Below are 13,000 nucleotides of genomic sequence, written 5' to 3' on the forward strand. Positions count from 1 at the left end.
GTGGCACACTGCTTGATAAACAATATAAGCATAAGAAACCTAACATCAGACCTGGCTGGAAAGAACATGTATCCATGTATCATGATGAAGCTCGCATAGCTTATAAATGTTGGGCCATGGCTGGAAGACCTAAACAAGACCCAGAATTTGAACAGAAAAAATGTGCGAATGCCAGATATAAGTACGCTGTTCGCTTTATAACTAAAAATGAGCAAATGCTGAGAGCAGATTCTTTGGCCAGGAAAATGCTGTGTAATAATATGGCAGATTTTTGGAAAGAGGTGAAAGCTCTTAATAACTGTAAACCATCTCTACCATCAACTGTTGAAGGTGTTTCTGGGGCAGATAACATTGCAGCGTTATGGAGACAGCATTACAGTGCGTTGTTTAACTGTATAAAAAGTGATCCATATGAGGACAATCTTGACATGAGTAATGACACAATAAATGTAGGGACACATGAAGTATATGAAGCCATTCATAGGTTGTCTGATAATAAAGCTTCTGGTTTGGATCACATCACTGCAGAACATTTAAAACATGCTAGTTTAAGGCTAGCTCCTCTTTTAGCACTCTGTTTCACTGGGTTTATGATTCATGGCATATTACCAGACTCAATGCTGTGTATTTTACTGGTACCAGTTATGAAGGACAAAGCTGCAAAAGTGAGCTGTTTGGATAATTACAGGCCAATTGCACTAGCCAGTATTTTATCTAAGGTGTTAGAAAGAATCTTGTTTGACAGAGTTAGTGTGTTCATCTCTTCTCTGGATAATCAGTTTGGCTTCAAACCAAAGCACGGCACTGACATGTGCATATATGCACTCAAGGAAATAGTCAGTTTGTATAGGGCTAAAAATTCATCTGTCCTCATGTGTTTCATTGATGCCTCTAAGGCTTTTGATCGAGTGAACCACAGAAAACTTTTTGATAAATTGAAGACACGGGGGGTTCCTCAATACATCGTGAGGATTCTCTCTTACTGGTACGCTCATCAGAACATGCAGGTTAAATGGGGAAGCAGTATTTCTGCCCCCTTTGGTGTCAGCAATGGTGTCAGACAGGGTGGGATTTTGTCTCCAATTTTATTTAATTTATATGTTGATGATTTGTCCATACAGCTGAGAGCCTGTAACACTGGGTGTATATTAGGTAAAACATTGATAAATCATCTTATGTATGCAGATGACCTGGTTGTTTTTAGTCCAAGCAGTGCTGGATTACAGGATCTTCTTACAGTTTTTTCTGAATGCTTAAACCCTAACTGTGATTCTTATAGCACAATTCCTAAAACTATTAACACTTATAGCAAAACCACTCACTGAGTTTGCAAAACTAAAAGCACAAACACTGCTTTGCACTCAGTTTGCAATTTTGTAACACACACTTTGCAAAACTGTAGGCACAACTCACTGCTTACACTCAATTACCAAATTTCCAACACACTCCTAGCAAAATTATACACATGTATGGCTATCGTTAACACTATTTTGCCAACTGTCTGGCACACTTTCAGATGTGAAAACTGTTTTAGATAATTAGTCCACTTTGCAATCAGCCTAAGCACTATAAACAGGCCACAGGTAAGCTGTCTATGTGGAGTACAATGGAAGGAGCAGTAAGAGTGAGAAGAGTGAGAATCAGAGGAGGCCGAGGGAGAGGACGTGGAGGTGAAGAAGTTGGAGGAAGAGGACGTGGAGGTGAAGAAGCAAGAGGGTTAGAGGAAGTTAGAGGATGAGGACAAAGAGGAGCAAGAAGAGGACGAGGAGGGGAAAGAGGAAGGGTAAGAAGAGTAAGAAACAGAATAACTGATGACATCAGGGCTACAATAGTGGACCATGTCATCAACCATGGGATGACCCTGAGGGAAGCTGGCCAACGGGTTCAGCCTAAACTGAGCCGCTACACTGTGGCAAGCATCATTAGGACATTTCGAAATGAGAATCGGTAAGTACTTTGTAGCACTGCCATACTCTAATGAGAAACACAACAGTACCATACATGCAAAAATACTGAAATTGTTACTTTACAGAATTGCTAGACGTCCAGATGTTGGGGGCAGAGGCAGAATGTTCAATTGACATCTGTACACAGAGAAAGCAAAAGCCAGATGTGTTTTGTATTCATACCATCAGTGTGCAGTTGGCGCATTGTGTGCTTAGTAGATGATGGCTTGTGTGTACTGTTTGATACGAAAACACCATTTTTACGAAGGTGTGAAGAGTTAATCTAGCTGTGTTCGCTTTTGGAAGAGAACTACAATGTTTTGATAATTGGGTGACAGGTTTTCTTATTTGTGTGTAGAGTTTTGCAAAAATAGCCAATAGTTACAAAAAATGTGCTTAAGCAATCAGAAAAAACTGTAAGCAATCAGAAAAAACTGTAAAGCGTATTGCACACCGCTATATACTGCCCCCTTGTGGTCATCCTACAAACAGTGTAGCATGCTGAAGCTGCATGTTGCATATAATGATGCAATGAGAATCCTTTGCAGGATACCTAGAAGTGGTAGTGCCAGCCAGATGTTTGTAGCTGTGGGTGTTTGGACTTTTAAGCACTTTTAAGAAAGTTAATGTTCAATTTTAGAGAACGACTGGATGGTTCGAGAAACAGTATAATTTTAGCACTTACAGATCCGACAGTGAGTGGTTCCCGTTACTCATCCAGTCTGAGAAAGCACTGGTTAAAGTGTTTGTGTATTTATTGATTTATTTTAAGTAATTGTGTTTTATGTATATTATGGTTTTATATTTTTTACAAATGTTTTATATACTTATTTATATACTTATATATATTTAATGGTCTATACCTTGTGTTGGGGGGGGGGGGGGGGGTTGTGTTTCTGTCTTGTTTTTATGGACATAAAGTCTGCCAATAAAGATTGAATTGAATTGAATTGAATTGAATTTTTTAGTACCTGCCCAGTAAGGTTTCCAAGGCAATCTCAAAATGTGACATATACAGATTGCGTGGCAGGGACTGTGCAGTCAATGGCATCACTCAATGAGTCATGAGAGTGACTCCTTCACAAAATCAAAAACATTATTTTAGAAAGACAATTTGGTGTCACAGATCACATTGAAAGGTCTGGCACACAACACATTTACAATGCCCCAGAAGCAATGTGACTTGCCAAAGAATTTCATGAAGCTAAGAGCTTGAGATGTGAAGGGGGCTCGTCCGGGATTTGAACCCGGGACCTCTCGCACCCAAAGCGAGAATCATACGCCTAGACCAACGAGCCACAGGAAGCCTGTGCTTAAAGTCTGGAACTCTGAAATTATAGACTTAAATCTGCCCTTCAAATTCAAGCAGGAATGTTTTTAAGCTCTCTTCAGTATTCATTTTTGTACTTTCAGGCCTTTGCTACTGACAAGCTCCAACAGGGAGGACTCCAGAGGGACTGCACACAGTGAATGAGAAAAAAGGGTTCCCAGTCATCCAGGTCATGGTAGTCTGATGAGCTTTGAAAGAAAGCAGCTGGAATTCTTTAAGTTCCTTGAAGACCTTTCACCTCTCCTCTGAGAACCTTCGTTAGATCTAAAACTAAATGTTGGAGAGTCCCAGGTATTTAAACCCCAGAGGGGGTTGTCTTTACCAGGGTGGTTGACCAACTATGAAACACATCACATGAGCCAAGATGTGAAAAAAGGCGTGGGTAATTATCAGCAGAGGTTTCGGGTGAAACCATTATGAGACCTTGACATATGTAGTTTAATGTCTTTACACCGAAATTGAATGGCCTCAATTTCGATCAGACTTTGTGATCTCTAATAGCCCTTTTCCACTTGCACCTACCTAGCTTGGCTTAACTTGACTCAGTTCGATCTTTAGAGTTTCCATTAGGTGATAGTACCTGGTAACAGGTATTTTTTAGTACCTGCCCAGTAAGGTTTCCAAGGCAATCTCAAAATGTGACATATACAGATTGCGTGGCAGGGACTGTGCAGTCAATGGCATCACTCAATGAGTCATGAGAGTGACTCCTTCACAAAATCAAAAACGTTAATTTAGAAAGACAAATTGGTGTCACAGATCACATTGAAAGCTTTGGCACACAACACATTTACAATGCCCCAGAAGCAATGTGACTTGCCAAAGAATTTCATGAAGCTAAGAGCTTGAGATGTGAATGGGGCTCGTCCAGGATTTGAACCCGGGACCTCTCGCACCCAAAGCGAGAATCATACGCCTAGACCAACGAGCCACAGGAAGCCTGTGCTTAAGTCTGGAACTCTGAAATTATAGACTTAAATCGCCCTTCAAATTCAAGCAGGAATGTTTTTAAGCTCTCTTCAGTATTCATTTTTGTACTTTCAGGCCTTTGCTACTGACAAGCTCCAACAGGGAGGACTCCAGAGGGACTGCACACAGTGAATGAGAAAAAAGGGTTCCCAGTCATCCAGGTCATGGTAGTCTGATGAGCTTTGAAAGAAAGCAGCTGGAATTCTTTAAGTTCCTTGAAGACCTTTCACCTCTCCTCTGAGAACCTTCGTTAGATCTAAAACTAAATGTTGGAGAGTCCCAGGTATTTAAACCCCAGAGGGGGTTGTCATTACCAGGGTGGTTGACCAACTATGAAACACATCACATGAGCCAAGATTTGAAAAAAGGCGTGGGTAATTATCAGCAGAGGTTTCGGGTGAAACCATTATGAGACCTTGACATATGTAGTTTAATGTCTTTACACCGAAATTGAATGGCCTCAATTTCGATCAGACTTTGTGATCTCTAATAGCCCTTTTCCACTTGCACCTACCTAGCTTGGCTTAACTTGACTCAGTTCGATCTTTAGAGTTTCCATTAGGTGATAGTACCTGGTAACAGGTATTTTTTGTACCTGCCCAGTAAGGTTTCCAAGGCAATCTCAAAATGTGACATATACAGATTGCGTGGCAGGGACTGTGCAGTCAATGGCATCACTCAGTGAGTCATGAGAGTGACTCCTTCACAAAATCAAAAACATTTATTTAGAAAGACAAATTGGTGTCACAGATCACATTGAAAGCTTTGGCACACAACACATTTACAATGCCCCAGAAGCAATGTGACTTGCCAAAGAATTTCATGAAGCTAAGGGCTTGAGATGTGAAGGGGGCTCGTCCGGGATTTGAACCCGGGACCTCTCGCACCCAAAGCGAGAATCATACGCCTAGACCAACGAGCCACAGGAAGCCTGTGCTTAAGTCTGGAACTCTGAAATGATAGACTTAAATCTGCCTTCAAATTCAAGCAGGAATGTTTTTAAGCCCTCTTCAGTATTCATTTTTGTACTTTCAGGCCTTTGCTACTGACAAGCTCCAACAGGGAGGACTCCAGAGGGACTGCACACAGTGAATGAGAAAAAAGGGTTCCCAGTCATCCAGGTCATGGTAGTCTGATGAGCTTTGAAAGAAAGCAGCTGGAATTCTTTAAGTTCCTTGAAGACCTTTCACCTCTCCTCTGAGAACCTTCGTTAGATCTAAAACTAAATGTTGGAGAGTCCCAGGTATTTAAACCCCAGAGGGGGTTGTCTTTACCAGGGTGGTTGACCAACTATGAAACACATCACATGAGCCAAGATGTGAAAAAAGGCGTGGGTAATTATCAGCAGAGGTTTCGGGTGAAACCATTATGAGACCTTGACATATGTAGTTTAATGTCTTTACACCGAAATTGAATGGCCTCAATTTCGATCAGACTTTGTGATCTCTAATAGCCCTTTTCCACTTGCACCTACCTAGCTTGGCTTAACTTGACTCAGTTCGATCTTTAGAGTTTCCATTAGGTGATAGTACCTGGTAACAGGTATTTTTTAGTACCTGCCCAGTAAGGTTTCCAAGGCAATCTCAAAATGTGACATATACAGATTGCATTGGCAGGGACTGTGCAGTCAATGGCATCACTCAATGAGTCATGAGAGTGACTCCTTCAAAAATCAAAAACGTTAATTTAGAAAGACAAATTGGTGTCACAGATCACATTGAAAGGTTTGGCACACAACACATTTACAATGCCCCAGAAGCAATGTGACTTGCCAAAGAATTTCATGAAGCTAAGGGCTTGAGATGTGAAGGGGGCTCGTCCGGGATTTGAACCCGGGACCTCTCGCACCCAAAGCGAGAATCATACGCCTAGACCAACGAGCCACAGGAAGCCTGTGCTTAAGTCTGGAACTCTGAAATGATAGACTTAAATCTGCCTTCAAATTCAAGCAGGAATGTTTTTAAGCTCTCTTCAGTATTCATTTTTGTACTTTCAGGCCTTTGCTACTGACAAGCTCCAACAGGGAGGACTCCAGAGGGACTGCACACAGTGAATGAGAAAAAAGGGTTCCCAGTCATCCAGGTCATGGTAGTCTGATGAGCTTTGAAAGAAAGCAGCTGGAATTCTTTAAGTTCCTTGAAGACCTTTCACCTCTCCTCTGAGAACCTTCGTTAGATCTAAAACTAAATGTTGGAGAGTCCCAGGTATTTAAACCCCAGAGGGGGTTGTCTTTACCAGGGTGGTTGACCAACTATGAAACACATCACATGAGCCAAGATGTGAAAAAAGGCGTGGGTAATTATCAGCAGAGGTTTCGGGTGAAACCATTATGAGACCTTGACATATGTAGTTTAATGTCTTTACACCGAAATTGAATGGCCTCAATTTCGATCAGACTTTGTGATCTCTAATAGCCCTTTTCCACTTGCACCTACCTAGCTTGGCTTAACTTGACTCAGTTCGATCTTTAGAGTTTCCATTAGGTGATAGTACCTGGTAACAGGTATTTTTTTTTTTAGTACCTGCCCAGTAAGGTTTCCAAGGCAATCTCAAAATGTGACATATACAGATTTGATTGGCAGGGACTGTGCAGTCAATGGCATCACTCAATGAGTCATGAGAGTGACTCCTTCACAAAATCATTTTAGAAAGACAAATTGGTGTCACAGATCACATTGAAAGGTTTGACACACAACACATTTACAATGCCCCAGAAGCAATGTGACTTGCCAAAGAATTTCATGAAGCTAAGAGCTTGAGATGTGAAGGGGGCTCGTCCGGGATTTGAACCCGGGACCTCTCGCACCCAAAGCGAGAATCATACGCCTAGACCAACGAGCCACAGGAAGCCTGTGCTTAAATCTGGAACTCTGAAATTATAGACTTAAATCGCCCTTCAAATTCAAGCAGGAATGTTTTTAAGCTCTCTTCAGTATTCATTTTTGTACTTTCAGGCCTTTGCTACTGACAAGCTCCAACAGGGAGGACTCCAGAGGGACTGCACACAGTGAATGAGAAAAAAGGGTTCCCAGTCATCCAGGTCATGGTAGTCTGATGAGCTTTGAAAGAAAGCAGCTGGAATTCTTTAAGTTCCTTGAAGACCTTTCACCTCTCCTCTGAGAACCTTCGTTAGATCTAAAACTAAATGTTGGAGAGTCCCAGGTATTTAAACCCCAGAGGGGGTTGTCTTTACCAGGGTGGTTGACCAACTATGAAACACATCACATGAGCCAAGATGTGAAAAAGGCGTGGGTCATTATCAGCAGAGGTTTCGGGTGAAACCATTATGAGACCTTGACATATGTAGTTTAATGTCTTTACACCGAAATTGAATGGCCTCAATTTCGATCAGACTTTGTGATCTCTAATAGCCCTTTTCCACTTGCACCTACCTAGCTTGGCTTAACTTGACTCAGTTCGATCTTTAGAGTTTCCATTAGGTGATAGTACCTGGTAACAGGTATTTTTTAGTACCTGCCCAGTAAGGTTTCCAAGGCAATCTCAAAATGTGACATATACAGTTTGATTGGCAGGGACTGTGCAGTCAATTCAATTCAATTCAATTCAATTCAATTTTATTTATATAGCGCCAAATCACAACAAATGTCGCCTCAAGGCGCTTCATAGATACAGAGAAAAGCCCAACAATCATATGACCCCCTATGAGCAAGCACTTTGGCGACAGTGGGAAGGAAAAACTCCCTTTTAACAGGAAGAAACCTCCGGCAGAACCAGGCTCAGGGAGGGGCGGCCATCTGCTGCGACCGGTTGGGGTGAGAGAAGGAAGACAGGATAAAAGACATGCTGTGGAAGAGAGACAGAGATTAATAACAGATACGATTCAATACAGAGAGGTCTGTTAACACATAGTGAGTGAGAAAGGTGACTGGAAAGGAAAAACTCAATGCATCATGGGAATCCCCCGGCAGCCTACATCTATTGCAGCATAACTAAGGGAGGATTCAGGGTCACCTGGTCCAGCCCTAACTATATGCTTTAGCAAAAAGGAAAGTTTTAAGCCTAATCTTAAAAGTAGAGATAGTGTCTGTCTCCTGAATCCAAACTGGAAGCTGGTTCCACAGAAGAGGGGCCTGAAAACTGAAGGCTCTCCCTCCCATTCTACTTTTAAATACTCTAGGAACAACAAGTAGGCCTGCAGAGCGAGAGCGAAGTGCTCTAATAGGGTAATATGGTACTACAAGGTCATTAAGATAAGATGGGGCCTGATTATTTAAGACCTTGTATGTGAGGAGCAGGATTTTGAATTCAATTCTGGATTTAACAGGAAGCCAATGAAGGGAAGCCAAAACAGGAGAAATATGCTCTCTCTTTCTAGTCCCTGTCAGTACTCTTGCTGCAGCATTTTGGATTAACTGAAGGCTTTTCAGTGAGTTTTTTGGACATCCTGATAATAATGAATTGCAGTAGTCCAGCCTGGAAGTAATAAATGCATGAACTAGTTTTTCAGCGTCACTCTGAGACAGGATATTTCTAATTTTAGAGATGTTGCGCAAATGGAAGAACGCAGTCTTACATATTTGTTTAATATGTGCGTTGAAGGACATATCCTGGTCAAAAATGACTCCAAGGTTCCTCACAGTGTTACTGGAGGCCAAGGTAATGCCATCCAGAGTAAGAATCTGGTTAGATACCATATTTCTAAGCTTTTCAGCGCCGAGTACAATGACCTCAGTTTTATCTGAGTTAAGAAGCAGAAAGTTAGTGGCCATCCAAGTCTTTATGTCTTTAAGACATTCCTGCAGTTTAACTAATTGGTGTGTGTTATCTGGCTTCATGGACAGATAGAGCTGGGTGTCATCTGCATAGCAGTGAAAATGTATGCTATGTCTTCTAATGATGCTGCCTAGGGGAAGCATGTATAATGTAAACAGAATTGGTCCTAGCACTGAACCCTGTGGAACTCCATAATTAACCTCAGTGTGTGAAGAGGACTCTCCATTTACATGCACAAATTGGAGTCTATTAGATAGATATGATACAAACCACTGCAGTGCAATACCTGTAATACCTACAGCATGTTCTAATCGCTCTAATAGGATATTATGGTCAACAGTATCGAATGCTGCACTAAGGTCAAGAAGGACAAGCACAGAGATGAGTCCACTGTCAGAGGCCATAAGAAGATCATTTGTAACCTTCACTAAAGCTGTTTCTGTGCTGTGATGAACTCTGAAACCTGACTGAAACTCTTCAAATAAACCATTCCTCTGCAGATGATCTGTTAGCTGTTTGACAACTACTCTTTCAAGGATTTTTGATATGAAAGGAAGGTTGGAGATTGGCCTATAATTAGCTAAGACTGCTGGGTCTAGAGATGACTTTTTGAGTAAAGGTTTAACTGCAGCCACCTTGAAGGCCTGTGGTACATAGCCGATTATTAGAGATAGGTTGATCATATATAAGATCGAAGAATTAATCAATGGCAGGACTTCTTTGAGCAGTTTTGTAGGAATGGGGTCTAAAAGACACGTTGATGGTTTGGAGGAAGTAATTATTGAAGTTAACTCAGAAAGATCAATTGGAGAAAAAGAGTCTAACTTAACATCAATGAAACTAAGAGTAGCTGTAGATAATATTACATCTGTGGGATGATTATTGGTAATTTTTTCTCTAATGATAAAAATTTTATTTGTGAAGAAGTTCATGAAGTCATCACTAGTTAACGTTAAAGGGATGGTTGGCTCAAAAGAGCTCTGACTTTTTGTCAGCCTGGCTACAGTGCTGAAGAGAAACCTGGGGTTGTTCTTATTTTCTTCAATCAGTGATGAGTAGTAAGCTGTTCTGGCTTTGCGGAGGGCTTTCTTATAAAGCAACAAACTATTTCTCCAGGCTAAATGATGATCCTCTAAATTTGTGACACGCCATTTCCTCTCCAGATTACGAGTCATCTGCTTTAGGGTACGTGTTTGAGAATTATACCACGGGGTCAGGTACTTCTGATTAGAGACCTTAGTTTTCACAGGAGCTACAGTATCCAGAGTCGTACGTAGTGAGGAGGTGAAATTATTAACAAGATAATCGACCTCTGTTGGGGTAGCGTTCAGATAGCTGCTCTGCTCTGTGTTGGTACAGGGCATTGACGATGATAACAGTGGCTGGATTATATTCTTAAACTTAGTTACAGCGCTTTCAGAAAGACATCTACTTTGATAAAGTCTACTCTCCACTGCTGTGTAATCAATTATTGTAAATGTAAATGTTATCAAGAAATGATCAGACAGGAGAGGGTTTTCAGGAAACACTGTTAAATGTTCAGTTTCTATGCCATATGTTAAAACAAGATCTAGAGTGTGATTAAAGTGGTGGGTGGGTTCTTTTACATTTTGAGAGAAACCAATTGAGTCTAACAACAGATTAAATGCCATGTTGAGGCTGTCATTTTTAGCATCTACATGGATGTTAAAATCACCCACAATAATTATTTTATCTGAGCTCAGAACTAAATTAGATATAAAGTCTGAGAAATCAGACAGAAACTCTGTGTAAGGCCCAGGTGGACGATAGATGATAACAAGTAAGACTGGTTTCTGAGTTTCACAGCTGGGGTGGACGAGGCTAAGCATCAGGCTTTCAAATGAATTAAAAGTCTGTCTTGGTCTTTCATTAATTAATAGACTGGTGTGAAAAATTGCTGCCACACCGCCCCCTCGACCTGTGCTTCGAGATTTCTGGTAGTTAGAATGACTCGGGGGTGTTGATTCATTTAAACTAACATAATCATCCTGCTGCAACCAGGTTTCTGTAAGGCAGAGTAAATCAATTTGTTGATCAATTATTAAGTCATGTACTAACAGAGACTTGGAGGAGAGAGACCTAATATTTAATAATCCACATTTCACTGTTTTACTCTTTGGTTCAGATGTGGATACTGTATTGTTCTTTCTTTGTAAATGTTTAAGTTGTTTGTTGCTGGTTTTTAGTTTGTTTTTTGTCTTTTTGGAAGCAGACACAGTCTCTATGGAGATGGGTTTTTGGGGGGGTAGCAGGAGGAGAGAAGCTGCAGAGAGGCGTGTAAGACTGCAACTCTGCTTCCTGGTCCCAACTCTGGATAGTCATGTTTTGAGGGGTTTAATAAATTTGTCCATATTTCTAGAAATGAGAGCTGCTCCATCCAAAGTGGGATGGATGCCGTCTCTCCTAACAAGACCAGGTTTCCTCCAGAAGATTTGCCAATTATCTATGAAGCCCACATCATTTCTGGGACACCACTCAGACAGCCAGCAATTTAAGGAGAACATGCGGCTAAACATGTCACTCCTGGTCTGATTGGGGAGGGGACCAGAGAAAACTACAGAGTCCGACATTGTTTTGGCAAAGTTGCACACCGATTCAATATTGATTTTAGTGACCTCCGATTGGCGTAACCGGGTGTCATTACTGCCGACGTGAATTATGATTTTATTGAATTTACGTTTACCCTTAGCCAGCAGTTTTAAATTTCCTTCAATGTCGCCTGCTCTGGCCCCTGGAAGACAATTGACTATGGTTGCCGGTGTCTCTAGCTTCACATGTCTGAGAACAGAATCACCAATTACCAGAGTTTGACCCCCAGCGGGTGTGTCACCGAGTGGGGAAAAACGGTTAGACACATGAATGGGTTGGTGGTGTACCTGGGGCTTCTGTTTAGGACTATGCTTCCTCCTCACCGTTACCCAGCCATCTTTCCCCAGCTGCTTGGGGTCTGCCGGGGAACAGCTAGCGGGGCCTACGCTATCTTCGGCTGCACCAGCTACAGGGGCCTGGCTAGCTAAGGGTGAGAGCAGGGTGCAAAGCCGAGTCTCCAGATCAGTAATCCTGGCCTCCAGAGCTGCAAATATGCTACATTTGTTACAGATATCATTACTGCTAAAGGAGGCCGAGGAGTAACTAAACATCTGACACAATGAGCAAGAAAGTGCAGAAGGGACAGGTGAAGTAGCCATGGTGCTAACGGGTCGGCTACGAGCTAAGCTAGCGAAACAGTACAGAGACAGTGAGTGAATACTTTGGCTATAAATTAGGTAGTGAGTACAGAGAAAGTGTGCTTCGGATGAAGCACGTGAAGATTATACTGTGAAAAAAGAATGTATTTAAAAGTTGTTAATTAAACTGCTAAGCAAATAAGCTACTCAGAAACACCACTGTGTTTGAGCAATGGCATCACTCAATGAGTCATGAGAGTGACTCCTTCAAAAAATCAAAAAAGTTATTTTAGAAAGACAAATTGGTGTCACAGATCACATTGAAAGGCTTGGCACACAACACATTTACAATGCCCCATAAGCAATGTGACTTGCCAACAAATTTCATGAAGCTAAGAGCTTGAAATGTGAAGGGGGCTCGTCCGGGATTTGAACCCGGGACCTCTCGCACCCTAAGCGAGAATCATACGCCTAGACCAACGAGCCACAGGAAGCCTGTGCTTAAATCTGGAACTCTGAAATTATAGACTTAAATCTGCCTTCAAATTCAAGCAGGAATGTTTTTAAGCTCTCTTCAGTATTCATTTTTGTACTTTCAGGCCTTTGCTACTGACAAGCTCCAACAGGGAGGACTCCAGAGGGACTGCACACAGTGAATGAGAAAAAAGGGTTCCCAGTCATCCAGGTCATGGTAGTCTGATGAGCTTTGAAAGAAAGCAGCTGGAATTCTTTAAGTTCCTTGAAGACCTTTCACCTCTCCTCTGAGAACCTTCGTTAGATCTAAAACTAAATGTTGGAGAGTCCCAGGTATTTAAACCCCAGAGGGGGTTGTC

At 41.7% G+C, this 13,000-nt stretch overlaps 5 non-coding genes across 5 annotated transcripts; all 5 read right to left on the reverse strand.

Moving 5' to 3' along the window:
• Positions 1 to 3,172: 3,172 nt before the first annotated feature.
• trnap-ugg (transfer RNA proline (anticodon UGG)) lies at positions 3,173 to 3,244 on the reverse strand. Its single transcript has one exon. It is a non-coding gene; the product is annotated as a tRNA-Pro (tRNA).
• Positions 3,245 to 5,095: 1,851 nt separating this feature from the next.
• Positions 5,096 to 5,167, reverse strand: trnap-ugg (transfer RNA proline (anticodon UGG)). The gene has a single exon. It is a non-coding gene; the product is annotated as a tRNA-Pro (tRNA).
• An 889-nt stretch (positions 5,168 to 6,056) lies between these two features.
• trnap-ugg (transfer RNA proline (anticodon UGG)) lies at positions 6,057 to 6,128 on the reverse strand. Its single transcript has one exon. It is a non-coding gene; the product is annotated as a tRNA-Pro (tRNA).
• An 886-nt stretch (positions 6,129 to 7,014) lies between these two features.
• trnap-ugg (transfer RNA proline (anticodon UGG)) lies at positions 7,015 to 7,086 on the reverse strand. Its single transcript has one exon. It is a non-coding gene; the product is annotated as a tRNA-Pro (tRNA).
• A 5,495-nt stretch (positions 7,087 to 12,581) lies between these two features.
• On the reverse strand, positions 12,582 to 12,653 carry trnap-agg (transfer RNA proline (anticodon AGG)). Its single transcript has one exon. It is a non-coding gene; the product is annotated as a tRNA-Pro (tRNA).
• Positions 12,654 to 13,000: the final 347 nt, after the last annotated feature.

The sequence above is a fragment of the Neolamprologus multifasciatus genome, chromosome 18, assembly GCF_963576455.1.
Source record: "Neolamprologus multifasciatus chromosome 18, fNeoMul1.2, whole genome shotgun sequence".
Classification (NCBI taxonomy): Eukaryota; Metazoa; Chordata; class Actinopteri; order Cichliformes; family Cichlidae; genus Neolamprologus; species Neolamprologus multifasciatus.